The 22,073-nt window shown below is 39.0% G+C and overlaps 1 pseudogene; it reads right to left on the bottom strand.

The window, feature by feature from the left end:
- Positions 1-1,059: 1,059 nt before the first annotated feature.
- LOC124083904 (adenosine kinase-like) lies at positions 1,060-2,636 on the bottom strand (annotated as a pseudogene).
- Between the last annotated feature and the right edge of the window lie 19,437 nt (positions 2,637-22,073).

Here is a 22,073-nt window from a genome sequence, read left to right on the forward strand (position 1 = left end):
GTCTACCATGCCGGCGGGCTGCTGGGCCTGTTCTCCAGGTCGCAGGTCTGCCTACCGTTGGTTTGTTTTTTAATCTCAAGCAAACTTTGAATTTTAAAACCTGATTTTCTCACTCTTTGATTTACTCAGGCGGTTACAGGAAACACTGCTTTTCCTACACAGTCTGGTTGCATGTCTCTGCTCTGCTTAATTGATAAACTCTTAAATGGATTTAAAACTGCATGTAGAACATCTCCATCATGCTTGTTGAGGGGAGCTAGATTTATGGAGTCAAACACACATTTTGGTGTTTTGTCTCATCTCTTTAGTGCTAATTTAGGTTTTTCCCCTAAACCATTTTTTCCCTAGAGTTTTTATCTGTGTCACATTATAGAGTAACACAAATAAGAAGAAGGCTATGATTTAATATAAATTTAAATTTGGCAAATTATTTCATTATAAGTTTGTTCTATGTCTGAATGTACATTGAAGGGATGATTGGAATAACTTGTCAAGATAAATATTTCTGGACTAATCTGACCACTTATTATGTATGCAGGTGGTACATTTATGCATGTGTAGATGAACACACACACCCCTAAATTAAATATTTCTCTACCAAAAGATACATGTGTTAGGATTAATTTCTTCTACAAAAATCTTTTTATTAAGATGCATCTACATTCAAAGGAGAAATGTAGAAAAACCAATCCATTTACTAAACACACATGAATTTACAAAGTAATTGAAAACGAAATAAATAAAAATTTTTATGGGAATGTTATATTGCTGTTTCATTGACATTCAAGAAGCACTAAAAACTATGGAAATAAGCATCATATTTTAAGTTGTGGAGAAGCTAAAGAGTCATCAAGCATTCCTGAACCATTTAAATTAAGAACAAACAGTATTATAATAGAGAAAGATGGCAGATAATTTTCTTCTTCATAAGAAGAGTTTTCAGAAAGCAATCAGGGCAGTATCTGTACTCCTGAGCTTGGGTTTTATGTTTTACCCTCAGTGGAAATCTGGCTTCTTAGGAAAGATGCTACCTGGCCACTTAGTTACAATGCTTGCTGTTTAGTGGCCTTTATAGATGCATTCAGTCAGAGGTTTGTCAGAGACCCGCAAAGACAAAACTTCCAGTAGATGCATCTCCGGCTCTGTTGGTGTCAATGATTTCTTTCCAGTCTTGATTCAAGATAGCAAATGCAGCAACTTCACTTTCTGTCACCATTAACAATACTATCATCTCTCCCTTGGATAAAGATCATGATTCACTGCCTCTATGAGGTCATATTTCACAGGGTTTATATCTTTCTAGCTCTCGTTAATGTCTTTGGTCCCAAAGCCTTGCCCTCTAGCCAAAGTAGCACCTTGTGTTTCATTTCCAAACAGTATGTCAACATAAAGCATGATTTTCATCAATGATTCCTCATAGAACTGAGTAATAAAGGATGCAGACGGATTCAAAGTGAAAATCCTGCTGTTTTCAGAAGCTTGGTCAGTTTTCATATTGAATCTTGGGAAAGTGAAAGAAAAAATCTTAGTGTATTAAAAAAAAACACCTCTTGGTTTGTTCTATCAAAATCCAGTTATTTTCCAGATCAAGATGTTTTTCCTTTTAATAACAAATGGCAGCAAGATGATTAAGTGTACAGGACCTCTTGCCTTCGGTGATGCATGCAGCACAACTTCCTGTAGGCTTCTCATTCTGCTCATGGCAATGAGTATCCATATGGGCTCCAGCAGCTTTTCTCTTCAGGATTCCCCAGATATATCTATCCCAATGCATCCAAAAACCATTGCTACTGTGCATGGCTGCTCAATCACCCACTGAGCCACTTTAGTTGAATTTTAGATAGAGCCACTGTCATGATATTCAGCTTTGAATTTTTTAATATGTTAATCAAACACTTTCTTGTGCTGCCTTCAGCCAGTATTTGGTCATTTGGTTTCAGAAACTACCTATCAAGAAAATCTTTAGGACTGGGGTTGTAGCTCAGTGGCAGAGTGCTTTCCTCTTATGCATGAGGTCCTAGGTTCAATCCTTAGCACCGTATAAAAATAAATAAATAAAAATAAAAATATAAAAATCAAAATAAAATCTTTAGCAGAGATGTCAAATGATCAAAAGGGAATATTTTGATTTGGTTCCTAAAGTGCCTCTACCTTCAGTTTTGGGGTGTCATCTCCTCCCTCAAATCTTTAGAATTAAGTATAATTTTTAGAAATACATTCTTTTGGTGGTAGAGAATCATACAAAGATACTGCCTTTTGTGAGAAGTAGCAATTATCATTACTAAAATAGCTTTCAAAGTTTTGAGTGTGGTATTCTCACAGATTGAGGATTTGATGTTCACTTATATAAAATGTTTACGATTTTAAAGGTTTCCTTAGGTGGTTTCTCAGCCTCCATCTTTCCTAACTAAAGGGTCTTGGTTTTTTCATTCTGTCATCCCTTGGCTCCTTGACCTTCCCTGGAATAGAAGACATTTGTCTGGTTTTGGCTAATCAAACTGCATTCACTTCCAATTGTTAAATGGAGGTCCATCACCTGCCACTTTCATGTCTGTGATCCTAGTGTAGCCCTGGCTGAGGATGTTGTCTGGTTCATGCTTGGCCACACAGAGCCTCACACTCTCCAAAGATTCCATGAACTACTCCCATAACTTCTGGAAGAGACTGATTTGTTTAGGGGGTTATATCTGAACATGAGGGGATGCCCATTCTGAGGCTGTTGCAGGCATCTTTTTCTCAGGGGACACCTTTCTGCAAATGGAACAACTGTAGTTTAAAAGTAGCTTTTCACAACTCTAGGAGAAAGTAGAATCTGGAACCCTAAAAATATCATTTATGTCCTATAATAATCAATTCGCAATCTGAGAAGATGGATGCGAATTATTTTGTAGAATGTTTGAAGCTCCAAGGATGAAATACATGATGGGAAAACTCAAGAGCATTCAAGGGCTGTGGAGCCAAGTTCCATCATTGGTCCCATACATGAATTATAGTCTTGGGGAACGAAGTTTTCATGGGGCTAAGGGATACACTATTCATTATATAATTAATTAAGCTAATTTTAACACTTTTGTTTAACCAAATCAGTAAATGGTTATTGATGTTGTGTTCCAAAGATGAACCTCGTTCAAGTAGAACAAAATGGGGTTTTCATGGACTGAAAGACACACTAGTGAATTACAGCAAAATATTCCAATTTCTGTAGCTGATATGGACTCAGGCTTGGCTAGGATATCCCATGATTTTATTTCTTGTAGAGTTGTAACAGAGTGGTATAGTAGAGAAAGAATGAATCCGAGCCCAGCCCCCACCTACCCACTGGCAATTGCTGGGCAGTTATCTTCATCTTCAAAACAAAAGGGAAATAAATGTCCTTTGAAACTCTCTATTTTTTGTTTTTGTTTAACTTTATAAACAATTTTAAAACCTTTTATACTTTGCTAAAAATCCTCCACATTTTAATTATCAATTTTATAAATAAATGATTCTCAAAATGGAAGGGAGAGCATATCATAATCAAAAAATGTAGATATTTTTCAAATTCTTATTCCTGCTTCTTCAAACTTACATAGAATGCATCAAAGTTGTAGGGAAGAGAAAGATTTATATTTTGAGAAAGCCCCCAATAACCTCCAATATTCACATTTCTAGCTCTATTATAATTTTAAATACTATCCTAAATCAATAATTTCTCCCAGTTCACAAGTTGAGGTTCATTTGAATCTCACATTGAATTAATAAATACATTGTTAAGGAATAAGAATGAGATAGCCAAAGTATTCAGAGGCAGAAGGTTAAGCAGTGTTTTATTGAGTACTTTTTTTTTTTTTGATATCTAAGTTGTTTGGCATTTTCCTCTAGAATAAAGTACCAACAAAATTAATTAATAGTTGTTATTAATGATGATGATGATGATAATAGGCATTTACTGATAATAACTGATGAGTATATAATTAATAACTATTGATGATAACAGACATACGCCAAGCAACATATGTTGCACTAAATTCACTACATGGATAGTCTCATTTAATCCTCTCAAAAAAGGTTGAGGTAGGTGCTAAAGTGTCCAGATTGTACAAATGGAGAATCTTAGACATAGACTTAAAAACTTGCCTTGGCAGAGGTGTAGCTCAATGACAGAATGTTTATCATACATGAGGCCCTGGGCTCAATCCCCAGCACCATAAAAAAAATAAAGTAAAAAATTTCCCCGAGTTACTAGCTGTAAAGTGACTTAGTTGGGATTTGAACCCAAGGGTGCCTGATTTCTGGGCATTGTTTCTTAACTAATATTGCCCTTATAAACCCTCATAACATTAATTTGGTAGCTACTGTTTTCTGTATGTCCGGTGTACACTGACTGACTTATATTCATTAGCTCACGCTACAGCACAATTCCACAAGGAGTTTATCATTTATACCAAGTTGCAATGCAAAGGATTTCGATACATTTGGATTATTTTATGTATTAGGCTTCCTTCATATACTTGCAAATTTGGTGCCTTGCTACCTTGTACATATAAATAAATGTCAGCCATCAAAGAAATGACAGGAGTGCAGTCAATATTGTAGATTGGCCCTCATTACTGAAGGGAGAAGCACATGGGAATGAGTGTATTCCACATACATAAATAAAAAAAACTTTTGAAAGTAAATATTCCCATTGAGGTATTTTGTTTTGTTTTGTTGTTGTTGTTGTTGTTGTTGTTTTGTTCTGTTTTGTTTTGTTTTTTTATCAGAGCCAGGAAAGAAACAGTAGTTTCTGACCCAGAAATAATGACCCTTAAAATAATTTTTCAATTGCTTTAAAAAGATGAGACTTTTTGCTTTAAAAGGACAAGAGTCTTCTTAAAGAAATAGTAGGACCACTTTCAAAATAATAATTATAATTTTTATATTATTAGGTTTAATTTTTTTATTATCTGCTTTTTTATTTAAAAGTAGTCCTAGAGAATCTTATTGTTTTTATGGACAACTGTTATTTCAACTCTGCTTGACAGAGATTTCTGGCTAGTCTTGGTTGCCAGACCCAATCTTGGCCCCTGAGGATCACGGATTAAAACTCAGTTCCTGGCCCGGAGGAGTTTATCCTTAGAAGCCTTTGTTTTCAGACACTTCCCATTAGGGGCAAAGATTTCTCTGTCCATAGTTACCTTGCAAGTCAATTGGCTACATAGCAACTATTTAAACTTAAAAGTCTTTGGAAAGAATTTAACCTTCATTTAGTAGAAGGAGATAATATACGCTCTGTTTTCCTCTAGCTTTGATATATACCTTCCATATTTAGAATTCCTATTAATGTTTATTTCATTTTGCCAGAAGGAAAACAGGCCCTGTGTTCAAGCAGGTTAAGAACTAGTGAGACACTAAGAATTTAAAGGAACTCTTTTCATTATAAAACCTCTGACAAACAGGCCAAGGGAGGGCTGGGTTTTCTAATAGGCACACCAGGACGTGATAGAGATCTTGACATTTATGAAAGACTATTGAACAAAGGGGTATTTAGCAGTAGTGAAGTTATTCAACTGATATTCCAATCAATAGTAAGTAAGACATTAGAAAAAAAGTAAAAGATGTTTCATTTCAGCAACGTTATGAAATCTGTAAACTTATAAGTCTAAGAACTTGAAATGTGTTGATATCTAGAGGAAAGTAAGCCAAATCTTTTAAAAATATTTAATTGTATCCACACAGCTTTCTGAGGATAAACAGAACTGACATTTTTCCGAGGTCCTTCTGTGTGGCAGTCTATGAAGAGCACAAAAACTTTATTATGGTTTCATATGTTTGAAAACAGGAAACAAAGACTTAAAGAAGCTAAATTGTCCAAGGTCATACAGTTATTGAGGGACAAAATGGGAATTCAAACCCAGCTCTGTTTGACTCCAAAGACTATGGTCTTTCCATTATATCACCCTCCATCCTTTTATGGAATGATTTAGTTGCCAACTGGGGATAAAATAAATGGCCTTTTGAAATTCTTTCCATTGCATTGATTCTATTCTCCCTTACTTGATCTTAGTATTGGCCTTAACGCTATTTAGCAATTTGTATATACAGAGAGGATGGCTCTGGAAACAATGTATAACTGGATGAGTTTAATGTAAATTTTCAAATTTAAGTTCTCTTTATTCTTACTTGGCCATAAAATCTCAGTGAGAAGGCACCTCAGGGATCACCTATTACAGGCTGTCCAATGTCTAATTCAGTCTCTTGGTGTCTGTGTGTTTGTGTCCATGTCTCTCTCCCTGTTTTGTTTTATTTAGAACTACCTTTGTTAGGTAGTTCACTGGAGCGTGAACAACATCGACAAGTCCCCACGATTAAGAAGCTTCTTCCTTATTGCTGCTATTCTCTTCTGCATTTCATAGCTTCCAATTCTATCAGAGCAGGAGGGACACTAGGCTATAAAGGAGAGAAAAAGCCATACCAAAGACACTCTTACACAACTCATTAAGAACCCCCTGGTGCACAGTTGACATCTAAAGTGGTAATTGGGTACATAAAAGTCGATCGTAGTGCTTTGCCCTTAGTCTGTGGTCTTATTAATGAGTTTAAATGCATTTTCCCCATGTGGCAGAAAGACTGTTAAAAATCTAGAAATACTTTTGGACTCATCTGAGCAGACAAGAAGACAGATGGCCCTAAGAGTAATAGTTGGCAAGAACATGTTGTTAGTAGCTTGAATTGAAGGTGGTTCTGAGAAGAAGCTTCAGTAATTTCAGTGGGTGTTTGAGAAGGGATTTATTTGGAAAAGGAGAAAGAAAGTGGCTGTAGAGAGAGCCCAAGAAAGATTAAATTACTGAAGGAACCGAGTGGAAAGACCAGGAAGAATAGTGTGAAGCGCACTTTCCTCAGACAAAAATCTACTCACATAGTATTGACAGAGAAGGTATGCAAAGCGCCCATACATGCAGGGTGCTTGATGCCAAAAGCACCCAAATGTTTTCTTACTTTGCCTCTATTTAGCTCTGTCTCATTTTGTCTTGTGTGTGGCTTTTGAATGAAACTCATTAAGAGCAGGGAAGCATGGCTCAGTCATGTTGGAATGGCCTGCACCTTGCTCAGTGTCTTTTGTACAGAGTAGATATCCAAATATGATTGATGGCAAGCACATTTGGTGGAGGTTCTGTACTTGGCAATTGTGTTTGAAGAATAAATGAGGTTAGTGAGACCAAAGAGGCCAAAGTGTGTCCTGTTCCAAAAAGCAAGCTCCGGGGGAAGAAAACAGAAATAGAAAAAGAGCCATCCAGAATTGTTTTCATACTCTCAGAAATTCCAAAATAAAATTAGAGGACATCAAAAGATGATAGCAGAGAGCCATTTTCCATCTTTCATTACAAACCAAACCTTAATTTGAGGAGTTCTTTGCATAACCTGTTTCCCCAGGCCTCACCAACCTGAGGTTTAAAAGTCTATAAAACTGGACTCCATGATAAATTCAGTTGCCTTTGATTCTTTTCCTAATGATTCTGGGAAAACCAAAAGTCATTTCATTTATACTCATGTCTTGGCTACCATCTACCAAGAGGCCCGTTCCTTCTTTCTTGCTTAGCAGCTAATGGTTGCCAAGAAGCAAACGAGAGGCTCTGAGAAAGTCCTACAGTCATGCACTCCCATTCTAAGAGCACATCCATGTCCTTTATCCTCCTATCTGCACTACAGAAGTGAATGACCTCTCAGCCTGGAGTTCTACCCTATGGCTCACCGCACTCCAGTGTCTTAATGGAAGACCCTGCTGGATTATAAATTCAGAGAGATGTGTATTAGAATCCTGGATCTGCCATTTTTTCAGATGTGTGTCCACAGGTAAGTTACATGTCCCCTCTAAACTTCAGTTTCCTCATCTATAAGATAGAGAAAATAAGGACTATATGTTAGGCACATTGCCATGATTGGATCAGATACTTAATGCTGAAAGTTTAGTGATTAGGAAGGGCTCAGTAAGTTAATTATTATTATTAATATCTGTTACCTAGGCTACAAAAAATGTTTCTTCATGTTTTCAGTATCTAAAGATATTTTTATGAAAATAGCTCTTAAAAATTTTTATTCACAGTCCTCACTACCAAAAGGATTAAATGGGAAGTGAATGATCACATTCTTCCTGAGATGACCCTCTCCTTTAACCCTGTCCCACTGTCTTGAACATCCTCTCTAACTCTCACTGCTTTTAGGAACTAGAGCTCTGAAACTTCAGACAGGGCCAGGCAGAATCTGGGTATGAACACAGCTGAGATCTCTAATGTATAAGGAAGGATTTAGCAGAGGCTAGATGTTAAATGAAATTTTTTGAAAGATGAGGTAAAAGGGGGGAAATAAAAACAAAAACAAATGAGAGAGAGAGAGAATTCAAGTCCCCCAAGAAAGAAGGAAAGCCAAGAATACAACACAGAGAATTCTTTCTGGAAGTCAAAGGTTATATTTTAATTTACATTTTCCTGCAGAAAATTAGTACATATGTGCCAAAAAACATGCTTCTATTGAATTCTGAGTAATATTCTCTGAAAGACATTATGGGTTTGGAAAACACTGGCAGAAAAGCTGGGACTTGTTTGACGCCTAGGTTGAAAATGTGCATCGTGATTCAAAAGGCACAATTCAATTTTAAATTATCCCCTCTTTTATGTCCTTCAACAAAAGAAAAAAATTAATCTACTTGGTAATGAATGCATAGTCCATTATAGTTATTGTGTTCTTTTGGGGGGAAAAATGACAGCTTTATTCACTCCATGTGGTAAACCAAATTGCTTCAAATAAAGTGCAAATAAGACAAACACTAAAATTGAATTTTTCCTTCCTGTTGTACCTAGAGGCATATGCTATGGCTGGAATTCATAAGCTAAAAAATGGCAATAATAATAATAATAATAATAGTGGAAAACTAAATGCAAATATTAAACTCAGTTAGACAACTGATTCTAAGGGGCAGCAATTTTCATGCTCCATCTGCTTGAAGAAAATTTCTTGTTAATCAGGTCTATAAAAAAATGTGGGTGTGGGATTCTATTCTCTGTTGAAGCCATAAAATTTTTTGTACAGTGATGCATCATTTATCTGTTGAGTCTGCTTTATTTGTTATTTTTTAATTTGCAAAGGCACTCCCCCACAGGAAGTTTGCTAACTAAAGCCCCCAGGAAATTGGCCAAATGAATGCAGCTACTAGGTACAATAACAAATACCAATGATGAAATAAATCAACATGAAATATTCAAATTAGAAAATTTGACTTTTTAATTTAGGTGTCAACCGGGGACTATTCCTTTTCACTATGCAGAAAAAGCCTAGGGAATATATTCATGGAAGACTTAAATAAAGCCAGCCCACCAGATTTCAATAACTTTCTTAAAATGTCCTTCTCCAAAGGATACTGTACATGTTTAAATAATAGAAAAATTCTCATGGGACTTTCTCTTCCTTGATCTTGAAAATGGTCTATTAAGACTAGTTCTATTTTATTTACATTGCCTGTGTATTAAAAGACTTAAGAATCATATGATTGGTGAAATATGCGATGTGTTAGAAAGCAAAAGAGTTAAGTTTTTCATTATTTTCTATTGTTATTTCTATTTATTTTAAATTAGTGATAGAGATTATAGGCTTTGGATTTAGATGGACTCCGAGTCCAGTTCTGCCAGGTACTAGCTTTATGACCATGAGCAAGATACTTAGCCTCTACACCTTGCTAACCTGTTCTGTAAGATGAATGCAAGAACTCTTTAATCCCTGGCCGTGACAATAAACTCAACTTTAGCAAAGTAACCCAAAGTAAGTAGTGTATAAATGGTAGCTATCAATACTATTATTAAGCACATTAATTTAAGATTATAAATTCAGTTATTTCAGGGAAAAATAGATTGACTTAACTCTGATTATAATCCAATAGATACAAGCCTAAATAGAGTAGTTATTGTTTGTTAAGAAAACACACACACACACACACACACAAACACCTTTGCTAAGAGTGATTCTTTTAGTACATGGTTGTGACTGACATGCACTTAATGCAATTTGTATTATAATAATAAAAGCAATGAAACTGATGCAAGGACAAGAGACCTCAAGCAGAGAGCCTTGCCCAGCTCATTCTAAATAACTTTAAGCCACCACAGATTTGAATGCACCTGCATGCTTATCACAAACTTAGATGAAAGAAAAAGCCAAATAAATGACCACTTTGTGCCCTCTACGTATCAGACACTCTGCTAAGCACTTCACATATAGAATAGCCCTATTATATAGGTATTATTCCTGTTTTAGAAATGAAATAACTAAGGCTTGGAAACAATAAAAATCTTCACCCAAGTCTCTCCTCTGTAATGGTGGAATGGTGGTTTAATCTGGGTTTATATTCTCTTACATGAGTTTGTTTTGGGAATTGAATCCAGGGATGCTTAACCACTGAGCCACATACCTAGCTCTTTTTATATTTTTATTTAGAGACAGGGTGTCATTGAGTTGCTTAGAGCCTCACTAAGTTGCTGAGGATGGCTTTGAACTCATCATTCTCCTGCCTCACTCTCCTGAGCTGCTGGGATTACAGGCATGTACCACCACACACCTGGCTGGGCTTATATTCCTTACTAGGTGATATTTTGCTCTTCTAAACAGACATCAGGGCCTACTCTGAAAGGGATGTCTAGATGGCAGGAGAGAGTCACAACATCTAAGTGAGATAACTCCACTCAAAGCAAGAGAGAGGTACAGGAGATAATTCTGACTGACCCCCAATCGACCCAGATGGGCAGTCTCATGTCAAGTGCTTCAGTAAGAGAGATAGAAACCACAGCAGCTGTTTGGTTCACAGTCTAGGAAAGGCAGGTGAGAGGTGAGTGGAGGCCTAGGCCCTGGAACCACTCTGTGGGCTTGACTTCCAGCTCTCCACTGGACATACTCACTGACTTTGGATGAGTTACTGTAACTTGTCCTAAGAGTCCAGGTTTTCATCTGGCAAGTGGGAATAAAATATTACCTTTTCTGATGATAATGGAAATAGTCACTTACTATTGAGAAGGATTCACCAAGTAAATAATTCTACCCAAAGCAAAAATGTTCCAATGATTAAATAGTAGATACACAGAAGAAAGCCATGGCGTCTAGTTAGTTCTTGATAAATGTTATCTGGTGCTATTCTAAGATTCATCAGATTTGGGCAGTTAACAATTGGACTTTCCTAACTATTGTTTTGTACCCTTGTATTTCCTTGTCACCAGGGATATCAGCAGAGGAGCCAAAAGCCATAGGTCCTCAAGGGCCTCCAGGCAAAGAGAATACTGATTTCTGAATAGGGCTCCTCCTTTTCCCTCCTCCAAAGCAAGATAGCCCTCCTCCCTGGAGAAGGACCAGGACACAGGAATGACAATGCTGGTGTGCACTGATCCAAGAGGGGGCAGCATTTTTCTCTTCACCCTCAGCCAGAATCCCCAGGTGGAGAAAAAGTGGACAGAAAAAATCCAGATTATTCTGGAAAATCTAGAAATAGAGTGCTTTCTGCATTCATTCAGATTTGAGAAACAAGCAAGAGCCAGGAGACATGCCCGGGCAAGCCAGGCCATCTTCACAGTGATTTTCCCGCACTGAGTATGGAACCAGTGATAGTGAAGGGCAGGCAAGACCCAGCCCTGGCTCAGCTTGCAGGAAGCTGTCAGAGAGCTGGGTCTGAAAGGCCTTAGGTCAGGCTTCAAGGAACACACAGCAACTGGGTTCACTGACGACTAAAGACCCCAAAGGAACCGAATCATGTTACAGTGGGAGGATCAAAGACTAGGTGCCACCTCCTCTTGCCCACCCCCCCACCCCAACACAGAGATGGTTTGTAATGCCCTGGCAATGTTCAAGCTGCCTGAGAAGGGGGAGCACGGTTCTAAATTCACTAAACTTCTAACACCACTCAGAATGGGTACTTAAAGTAGAACTTAAGTGGAGTCATAAATCAAGAGAATTACACTGACTTCTCACTTGAGTGAAATGTTGCCCGAGGCAACTGCAGTTTCAGCATTGATGAGAGATGGTGCCCTGAGCAGGCTGCGGCCCGTTGAGTGTGTACACTGGCAGGGATCAGGGCGATGGTGTTTCTGCTTAAATACCCGGAATTTTATTGAATGCTAACTATGTGCTGGGGACTGTGCTGAATTCTTAAATGGGATTATCACATCTTGTCATCACAAAAACACTGTGGGGTAAATACAATTATTTTCTCCAATGGGAGAAATAATAAATGAGAGAAATTGGGACTAAAACTTAAGTCCAGGCACCATATTATACAGCCTGTGGGGTTAAGAGCTATGACATCCTGCCCCACTCGGACAGTTATCAAGGGCAGACCTTCTAGCAGACAGCATTGGCAGGAATAAGAGATCTTGCCAAAGGGGCGTGCGCAGGAAAGGTGGAATGTGTGGCTTCCTCTGGGGACCAAGATGACTAATTTGCAAGTTGCACTGGGAAGATCCTAAACTATATGGGAGGAATTTGCAAGATCGCAGGAATGTTTTCTATTTCAGGGGAACCTCAGAAAGACTGGCTGAGGAGGTGGCACCTAGTCTTTGGTCCCCCCACTGTAATGTGTTTTGGTTCCTTTGGGGTCTTTAGTCATCAGTGAACCCAGTTGCTGTGTGTTCCTTGAAGCCCAACCTAAAGGCCTTTCAGACCCAGCTCTTTGACAGCTCTTCTCCTGAAGAACACCAAATCAGAAAAATAATTAGTTTTCATTATCTTTGGGATCTTCTTGTGTCTGGGCTGGTGTGGTTTAGCAAACAGAGACTTGCATCCCCACATATTACAAAGGGTAAATGGATGGTACTTGGAAGGCATTACTCGATTGTCTTTCGGCATCTCACATCACCTATTCCAATCTGGTTCTCATTACTTTGTGTTGACCTAACTATTCTCACTGGGGTTTTTTTTTATATATATATATTAGGATATTCTATTGGTCTTTAGTATCCCGAAATTCCCTAAGGATGTCAACAGTGTAGGCTTCCTTCCTCCTGCTCAGCATTCAGGGACTATTTCATGAGAATCATTAAATCTTTCCTTAGCCATGAAACATATATTCTCATCTAATTCTTGGTAATACATTGCCATCAATGTTTTTCTCCTTTTTTCTAGAACCCCATTAGTTGTGTGTAGAACACTTATGAATTTTCCCTCTAAAGCTCTCTCCTTTCTTTCCCTCTCTCTGCTTTAATTTTTCATCTGTCACTAAGCTTTATATCACGGAAACCATCCTTGAATTTTTTAACTTCTAACATTCTCTTAAATTTTTTTTTAATTTTCAGAAATCATATTTTTTAATCTCCAAGAGTTCTTTTTCATTGCTCTTAATTTCTTTTTCAAATGATGAGTGTGTGTGTGTGTGTGTGTGTGTGTTTGCACATGCACGTATGTATTAGGGAGTAGGCACAATATTGCTTTAAATCTCTCTGAAAATTCTAATTGGAGGTTTTGGGGGTTTGTTTTTGTTTTACTTCCCTTCTCCTGAGGTATTTTCAATTCCTCTGAGATCAGTTTCTGCAATGTGTTTATACCAATTTTCTCTTTAGAGATGCTACTAAATTCTACTAATGACCCTTGGTTTTTCACTCATATTTAAAACAAATGCCTAAGTCGTTCAGAGGGATTTTCTTTATTCTTTTGTTTGAGATCTGTTTCCTGATACATTTCCTCTCCCTCAGGGAAAAGTCTAAGTGGGCTGCAGTCCTATGTCATCAGGGGGAGCAGTTCACCAGTAGGATTGCTTTAGGATAAATGGGTAAGGAGTAGCAGTTAGGGACTAGTCCACCAAAGTCTGGAGGAATATTTTACCTTGAGATTGTCACACATATGGAGGGGGGGGTATACTAAGTCCTGTCTTTAGCACACATATAAATTCATGTACTACTCAAAAAATCCTAGAAGTTAGGTACAATTAAATCTTCCTTTATATACACAGAGGCACCAAGAAGTTAAATATTTTGCCCAAATTGACATATCTAGTAATTGTCAGAAGCAGGCTTTGAACCGAGCATGTTTTTGCTCCCTAGTCCATTCTTTTAACCTCTAGGTTATATTGCTAGGTCGATTGCTCTCCAAGAGCAGAGGAGGAAATTTAAGAATGGTCTTCATACATGGAACTTAACTTCCGTATTTACAACACATTATCTATTTCAGGGGAACCTCAGAAAGACTGGTTGTAAATGTGTGCTCACCTTTACAGGTTGCCGCCTTGAGATAACTTCCAGAATAAATATGTTTTATGGGTATTTTTGCTGTATCGAAAAGGAATTGTGCTAAAAATTCAAGCTGTACTATTGATTTCCATTTATTTAATTCATGTGTATATATAATTAGGAAAGATAAACATTACCATGTGAACGTAGGATTTAAAAGACATAAATTCAAAACAGATTATTCTGTATGATTTTCACCAGGATTCCAACTAGACATGTAATTGGCTGGAAAAGGGGTATGGTTAAACTAAAATCAGTTTGAATGTTCTGAGTCCTTCAATGAAGCAATTCTTTAGAAGAATCTGATAGTTTGCACTTCGGAATTGAGTGAGTGCTTAAGAAATTGTTCTAAAGTGGCTTATGAGATGCTTATTCTATGTTTAAAAACATTCAGTATTGAAAGAGTTTATTTTTTTACACAATATTCAATACTTCTATGATTACTGTAAGAACTAAATCACCTAATAAATACATATAAAAGCATAAGGATTGGCACACTGTAGGTGCTTGATCAATATCAGTTTCCTCTAGAATTATAGAATTTCAAACCAAACTGAAGCATTAATGTAGAAACTGAAAACTGGATTTGATATGCAAAGAGAAGGCTGAAGAGCGCTGTAGTTCAGCTACAGAACATGAGCCATACAAACCAGACTCAAGCCATAGCCTTACTTCTTAGTTGCACATCTTCTTGATTCAGTTTCCTTGTCTGCAAAATGGGGATCATGATAATCTCTACAATGGAAATTATTAAGAAGATTAGGGATAATGTGTGTAAATACTTCAATGCACTATGGAATGTACATAAAGTTCTTAGCACATTATATGGCACATAGTGAATATTCAATAAATGTTATCCGCTATTACTATAATTATTGTAACTCCCATGCTTCAGGGATATGTTTCATACCCATAAATATTTTGCAAAAGCTTGGAGAATAAAGGCCCTTGGTAGTAATGTGATTTTTTACAGCATATGATGTTTTAAGGAATCATTCTCTCATAAAGTGTTGGATAGGAATTTAGTTTCCGGAATGTTTTGAGATGAAAAGTTTCATATTCAAATAAATTTAAAAAAATATATTATATACCACTCTGCATAATTAGAGTTCTACTCAATTCTATATTTAAAAAATCTCTTTTATTTTACTTAACTCAGAGTTTCTCCAAACTCCTTGTCCCCTTAATAGTATTTATAATCTATATAGCATCAATGGATTATGGAACATTCTTTGGGAAGCTGTGCTTTGTGTCTTTAGGTTTAAGAATATATAATTTTAATTTATCATGGATGGTGCTTCCATTGATTCCTAATTGTACCTTAACTTCAAGCTTCTAGTTGTCTAAATCTGTGAGTATAGGTGTTTTTACGTGAAAATACATATGTTTTAATTATTTCAAGGAAAAACTATGCTGGATACTTTGAGTAAAAATTCAAATAAAAAAATCAAATTAAATTAATTATCTGACTAGAAGAAAATACTTACTATTTAAAGGAACATGTTGTGAATGTGGTGAGGATGGGATAGAGTCACCATCAACCTCCAAAAAAGGTTCTCAATGAATCACATCGTCTAGTGTTCACTCCCTTCCACATTAAATCTGTGTTGGCCCTGGCCAGGCATTGCTTTAACTAGGAGAATGTGGAAGGTCCACACCCAGGTCCTAAGAAGGTCTGGCAGCTTCTGCATTTGTGCTTTGGGTACCCCTGAGCCACTGTGAAAGATCTGTTAGAAGTCACATTGGTGTAGGAAAGACCCTGATGAGAGACTGAGAAGCCGGTCCAGCTTTCTGAGCATCCCACTCAGATAGGCAGAAGACAGACAGAAGCTTCAGCCTCCTCACCTTCCCCAGCCAAGTCCTAGACCTGTGCCTGAGCCCCCTGGACATGGCAGACTGATTGAGTCCTAGGAAGACTGTAGCTCCAAACACATCATGTGGATCAGAAGAGCTGCCCAGCTGAAGCCAGTCAATTCACAGAATAATGATGGATAAATAAAGTGGTTGTTGTTTGAAGCCACTAAATCTTGCAATAGTTTGCTACACAGAAATGGGTGACTGAACAAAAGGTTACAGTGGACAAGTATGCAGGAAAGCATCCAGATAGGTTGCTCTTCATTTCAGTTTGCTTCCTAAAAACTAGTTGGATGCACTTAAAGTTTGTTATATGGTTCCCTTGGGTAATTCTTGATGATTGAATTAGCAATATCTTAAAAGGGCAAAAGGATCACAAAAATAGTTTGTTGAAATACAGCAGAAAAATATCTTCTATAACTATTCATATTCTCTGTCAGAAGCTGTCTTCTTTAGAGACAACTTCTAACATTATCAAAAAATAGATTTTAAGCACCAATTTTGCTTTTAACTTTTAGAAATAATAAACAGTAAGTGTGTTTACCAAGCAAAAATTTTCCCTTTATCATTGTCATAGACTTAGGTCAGCTCCTAAATTATCCTTTTCTTGGCCTATGTTGATAACTCTCATTCAACAAGTGACCAAAATGAGAGGTCAAACTATTCTTCGCATGTGGCTTTTTATAGTGAGAAACTGGAGGAACTGGCAGGAAGATGGACAGAGAACACCGTATCAAGGTGGGAATGTGGCTCTCAGAGCTAATGGAAGAGAAATACATTTAAGAAGTGGGAGAGGATTTGTTTCCATGTGTGTTTGTTTGATTTTTCTGCTTGCTATGAGTGTAGAAATTTGATGGGAAAGAATGATAGCCAGACAAGAGCTATGGGAAACTTATGGGTAGTGAATGCATGATACCAAACTCTTAATAATTTATTAACAGTGAAAACAAAAATATTTCTCAAGTTGTGCAGGCTGACTTGTGCTTCCTGTGATGGTGACTCTGAGGACATTGTGCCTTGTCCTTTGAGAGTTACTAGAGTGACACATGAAGAGTCATCACAAGAACAATTAATGATATGGAAGATGCCATTTTACATTCAGCACAGAAAAAGCAATGGCATAAGGTTGTTAACTCATGAAGTTATCGATAATCTAACAGGAAGGCTAAAAAATATATTCAGCTTTGTTTATCAGAATATCAGTAGAATGTCATGGCAGAATGTCATAGCTAAATGAAGACTAGCATTGAGAGTTCAGCTGTTTCTAAACCTGGAGGGATGATGCCCTTTCTGACCATCAGTTTGTATGAATGAATGTGAACTGATTTGCATTTTCTAGGAAGAGAATAAGGATTTTTTCAATCTTCTTGGTCTCCCTGGAAGACCTCTTGATGGAGAAAAAGGGAATGTGACCTTTGAAGGGGCTGGAATGCTTTTCTCCTCTACTGTGGCCACTGGTCAGGTTTAGAGTCTCTGCCCAGTGAGTTATAAGTCAACATTTTAGAAACTGGTTTCATAAAGACCTAACCAAAATATTTAGCCCAAGCAATACCACTTAGGGACCCAAGTAGCAAAATAGAGCCCAATGATGAAGAAGGTGCCACAGTGTTCACACAGTGTCTGAAAAATAGTGAGCACTCAGTAAATCCCCAATGTGTGTATGGGGGATGGTGGGGATAAAACCAACCCTGGAAAATTTGGATTGTTGACTTTGGGAGCTGCAAGAAATCATTCCCTTGTCCTGAGTGTTATTGGGCATTATGGGTACCATTAATCCTGCCAGCAGAGTGTTTTTAATTGACTTACTGGAAACAGGACAAGAGGGATCTGAAAACAAAAAGGAAGGAAAAAAAATCACACCAGAAGAACCAACTTGTTCACAGAACACACGAAATACTTGGGAACTCAAAGGATGCATGTTGGCAGACAGGAGGAAGAACAGTGGAGGGTGGATTTAATTTGTATGTAAAAGCAGTTGGGGACAAGAACATAAAATTCATTTTGTGAGCATTATAATAACTTCGTTTGTATTCCCTGTTTGATGGAGTCTGGGTACATCCGGTGTAATGTGATAAGAAATACCTAAATGTTTTCTGTGCTATGGAAGCTAAGAGCAAAGCTACATTAATCCATTGGAAAGAAACTTCATGCGCCGTTGCAGGATGGTCTTGCTTTATTATGTCATATAGGTTGTGATATTGGAGAGTTAGTGCTAAAAAGAAGGGCCAATTTTCATGTTATTGACTTCCAGTTTCAATAGGTGACCTATTTCAAAAGTAAACAGCATATGTTTGGAAAAAATGTCTCTCTGGGGTGGGATAGGAGGACTATCTTCATTGTGTGGAATAGCTGCTCTAGTGATATAAGCTTCTGATTTATTATCTAGCCTTAAACACTTGTTAGTGCATCCCCATGAATATCTAGGCCAATTTAATTTGAAGCAGAGCCCAGAAGTGTTCTTGTACAATATGCATTTAAGAGGTTTTCTTTGGGCAAAGATAGTGGATTCTGTTGTCAAAGACATTCATTTCTGCCAGGGTTATGTGGCAGTGGCTCCATTTGGCCATCCTTCAGTGCTCTGGAACCAAACCGAAAGCTATTTAAAAACTAAGACAAAGAAATCAAATTACCTACTGAGGAAAATTAGAAACCCAAATATCCTTATGGTAGCATTGAGAGAAACCACGTTCCCAACACTGAGAAACACCTAAACCAAAATTCTTGTAGCAAAGTAAATTCATTTTTGTTCGTATTTTCATATTACATACTATATAATGAAGTGAATTAAAGTATCCATACACTAAAATCATGTACTGTACCAATGGTAACACTGTCTAGGATTGTGATTCCTCAAACGTTTCCATGTGTGGACATATAGAAGAGAACTTTGTTTTGCTAGTTTCTCTTTTCACAAATCTATCATTTTCCTTTGCCACTTCACATTCTTCCTCTTCATTTTGTTTTCCACTTCATATTTTCCCTGTGTCCATCTGAGTTACAGGACACATAGTCCTTTGTGTATCAGAACCACGTAACTGAAAAGCAACCGTTAAGTTCTTTTGGTGCTTGGATACAAGTCGTATGCTCAGCATGTGGCTGCCAGTGTGTCCTGTCCCTCAGAGATCTCTCTTCTTGCTACCTTTGTTTCTGCAGTATCGTTCTTTTTTGATACAGCTTTCCAAACTGGCTTTATTTTTCCATTTTGATTGTCCAAGTTCCCAGTCTGACAAAGACACCTTCACTATCCTCAAAACTTGAGATGATTTATTCATAGTTGCAACCTAGATGGTAGATAGTCCTTTTCTTGATCCTTATTCTGATGAAATTTTTTTTTTTAAAGAGAGAGAGAGAGAGAGAGAGAGAGAGAGAGAATTTTAATATTTATTTTTTAGTTTTTGGCAGACACAACATCTTTGTTTGTATGTGGTGCTGAGGATCGAACCCAGGCCGCACCCATGCCAGGCAAGCGCACTACCGCTTGAGCCACATCCCCAGCCCCTGATGAAATGTTTTTTATGACTGTCTCACACACATAAAAAGGGTTAGCTAGGTAAAGACCTGGAGTATACTTTAATGTATTGCATTTGGGCTTTTGCATATACATGTTTTATCTTGAGCTACACTTTGTTTTGTTTTTTTTTTCTTTTTCTACTTCCTTCTGATGAGAATGAAGGAAAGACATTGTGGGTTAAAAATGCCATTTTTGGAAATTCATTTCTAATAGGCATTAAGCAAGCCAAGAAGATGGCATCTTAAAAGATTGTTAATGAGTAATACACACAGTATTTATGATGCCAGTAATGTACAGCAACCAGCCTGCATTAATCAACAGTTAGCACATTAGTGAATTATGTTGATGAATTGTTTGGAAGATTTTCTGAATTTTAATGATCATTTTAAATACCATATGCAATGGAAGTTTTATTCTAATGATGACCCCAATGTCTCAGTTGTAATCAGGAAAAGATCCTAAGCCTAAACCTAAGAACAAAAAATAGGCATGTGAGGAGAAGGCAGTGTTACAAGGTAGTTAGGCATGAGCTCTGTGGTCGTGGTGATCTGGTTTAAAAACCCAGCTCTGGGAGAGCCGCCCCCTCCCCCTGCACCGGCAAGGTAGAGGGAACTGTGACCACGCACAGAGCAGGCCCAGCGGCCTGCTGAGGGGCAGAGCCGCCCCCCACCCCCTGCGCCTGCCAGGTAGGTGGAACTGTGACCACGGACAGAAAAGGCCCAGTGGCCCGCGGCGGGACAGAGCTTCCAATCACTCCTGCAAGGTAGGCGGGCCTGCGACCCTCCAACAGAAGAGGAGCAGCGGCCTGCTGAGAGGCAGAGCCACCCCCTCCCCCTGCACCGGCAAGGTAGAGGGAACTGTGACCATGCACAGAGCAGGCCTAGCGGCCTGCTGAGGGGCAGAGCCGCCCCCCACCCCCCGCGCCTCCCAGGTAGGTGGAACGGTGACCACCGACAGAAAAGGCCCAGTGGCCCGCGGCGGGACAGAGCTTCCAATCACTCCTGCAAGGTAGGCGGGCCTGCGACCCACCGGCAGAACTGCTGAGAGGCAGAGCCGCCCCCTCCCCCTGCACCGGCAAGGTAGAGGGAACTGTGACCACGCACAGAGCAGGCCCAGCGGCCTGCTGGGGGGCAGAGCCGCCCCCCACCCCCCGCGCCTGCCAGGTAGGTGGAACTGTGACCACCGACAGAAAAGGCCCAGTGGCCCGCGGCGGGACAGAGCTTCCAATCACTCCTGCAAGGTAGGCGGGCCTGCAACCCACCGGCAGAAGAGGAGCAGAGGCCTGCTGAGAGGCAGAGCCGCCCCCTCCCCCTGCGCCGGCAAGGTAGAGGGAATTGTGACCACCCACAGAACAGGCCCAGCGGCCTGCTGAGGGGCAGAGCCGCCCCCCACCCCCCGCGCCTGTCAGGTAGGCGGAACTGTGACCACCGACAGAAAAGGCCCAGTGGCCCGCGGAGTGGCAGAGCTTCCAATCACTCCTGCAAGGTAGGCGGGCCTGCGACCCACCGGCAGAAGAGGAGCAGCGGCCTGCTGAGAGGCAGAGCCGCCCCCTCCCCCCCGCGCCTGCAAGGTAGATGGAACTGTGACCACCATCAGAACAGGCCAGACCTGCAACCGAGAGACAGAACAGGCCCAGTGGCCTGAGGAAGGGTACAGCCGCCCCCCCCGCGCCTGCAAGGTAGGCGGACCTGCGACCCACTGGCAGTACAGCCCCAGAGGCCTGCAGAGGGGCAGTGCCGCTGCCTGCGCCTGCAAAGTAGACAGAACTGTGACCACCGACAGAACAAGCCTAGCGGCCCGCAGAGGGACAGAGCCGCCGCCCGCGCCTGCGAGGGAGACTTTGCAACTATACAAGACCAATATAAATATATAGGGGGAAAATTCAATAGCACAACAGTTTCACCAAGTAGAAAGGAACGCGAACAGTATGAAGAGACAAGGAAAGAAAGGACCACAAGTATTGCAGGTCAACTCAACGTTAGAAGAGGTAATAGCTGCAGCAGATGGAATGTCAGATAAAGAATTCAGGATATACATGCTTCAGATGATCTGGAGTCTCAAGGAAGACATCAGACAGCAAAATCAGACAATGAAAGATCACTTCAACAATGAATTACATAAACAAATCCAAGAAGCAAAAGATCAACTATACAGGGAAATAGAGGTTATAAAAAACAAACAAAAAGAAATCCTAGAAATGCAGGAAGCAATAAGCCAACTTAAAAACTCAATTGAGAATACTACCAGCAGAGTAGAACACTTAGAAGACAGAACATCAGACAATGAAGATAAAGTATTTCAACTTGAAAAGAACATAGACAGCTCAGCAAGACTGTTAAGAAACCATGAGCAGAACATCCAAGAAATATGGGATAACATCAAGAGACCAAATTTAAGAGTCATTGGGATACAGGAGGGGACAGAGTTTCAAACCAAAGGAATGAACAATCTATTCAATGAAATAATACGAGAAAACTTCCCAGACTTGAAGAATGAGA

This window comes from Marmota monax, unplaced genomic scaffold (assembly GCF_021218885.2).
Source record: "Marmota monax isolate L192 unplaced genomic scaffold, Marmota_monax_Labrador192_F-V1.1 WCK01_AAM20220418_F8-fsc00056, whole genome shotgun sequence".
Classification (NCBI taxonomy): domain Eukaryota; kingdom Metazoa; phylum Chordata; class Mammalia; order Rodentia; family Sciuridae; genus Marmota; species Marmota monax.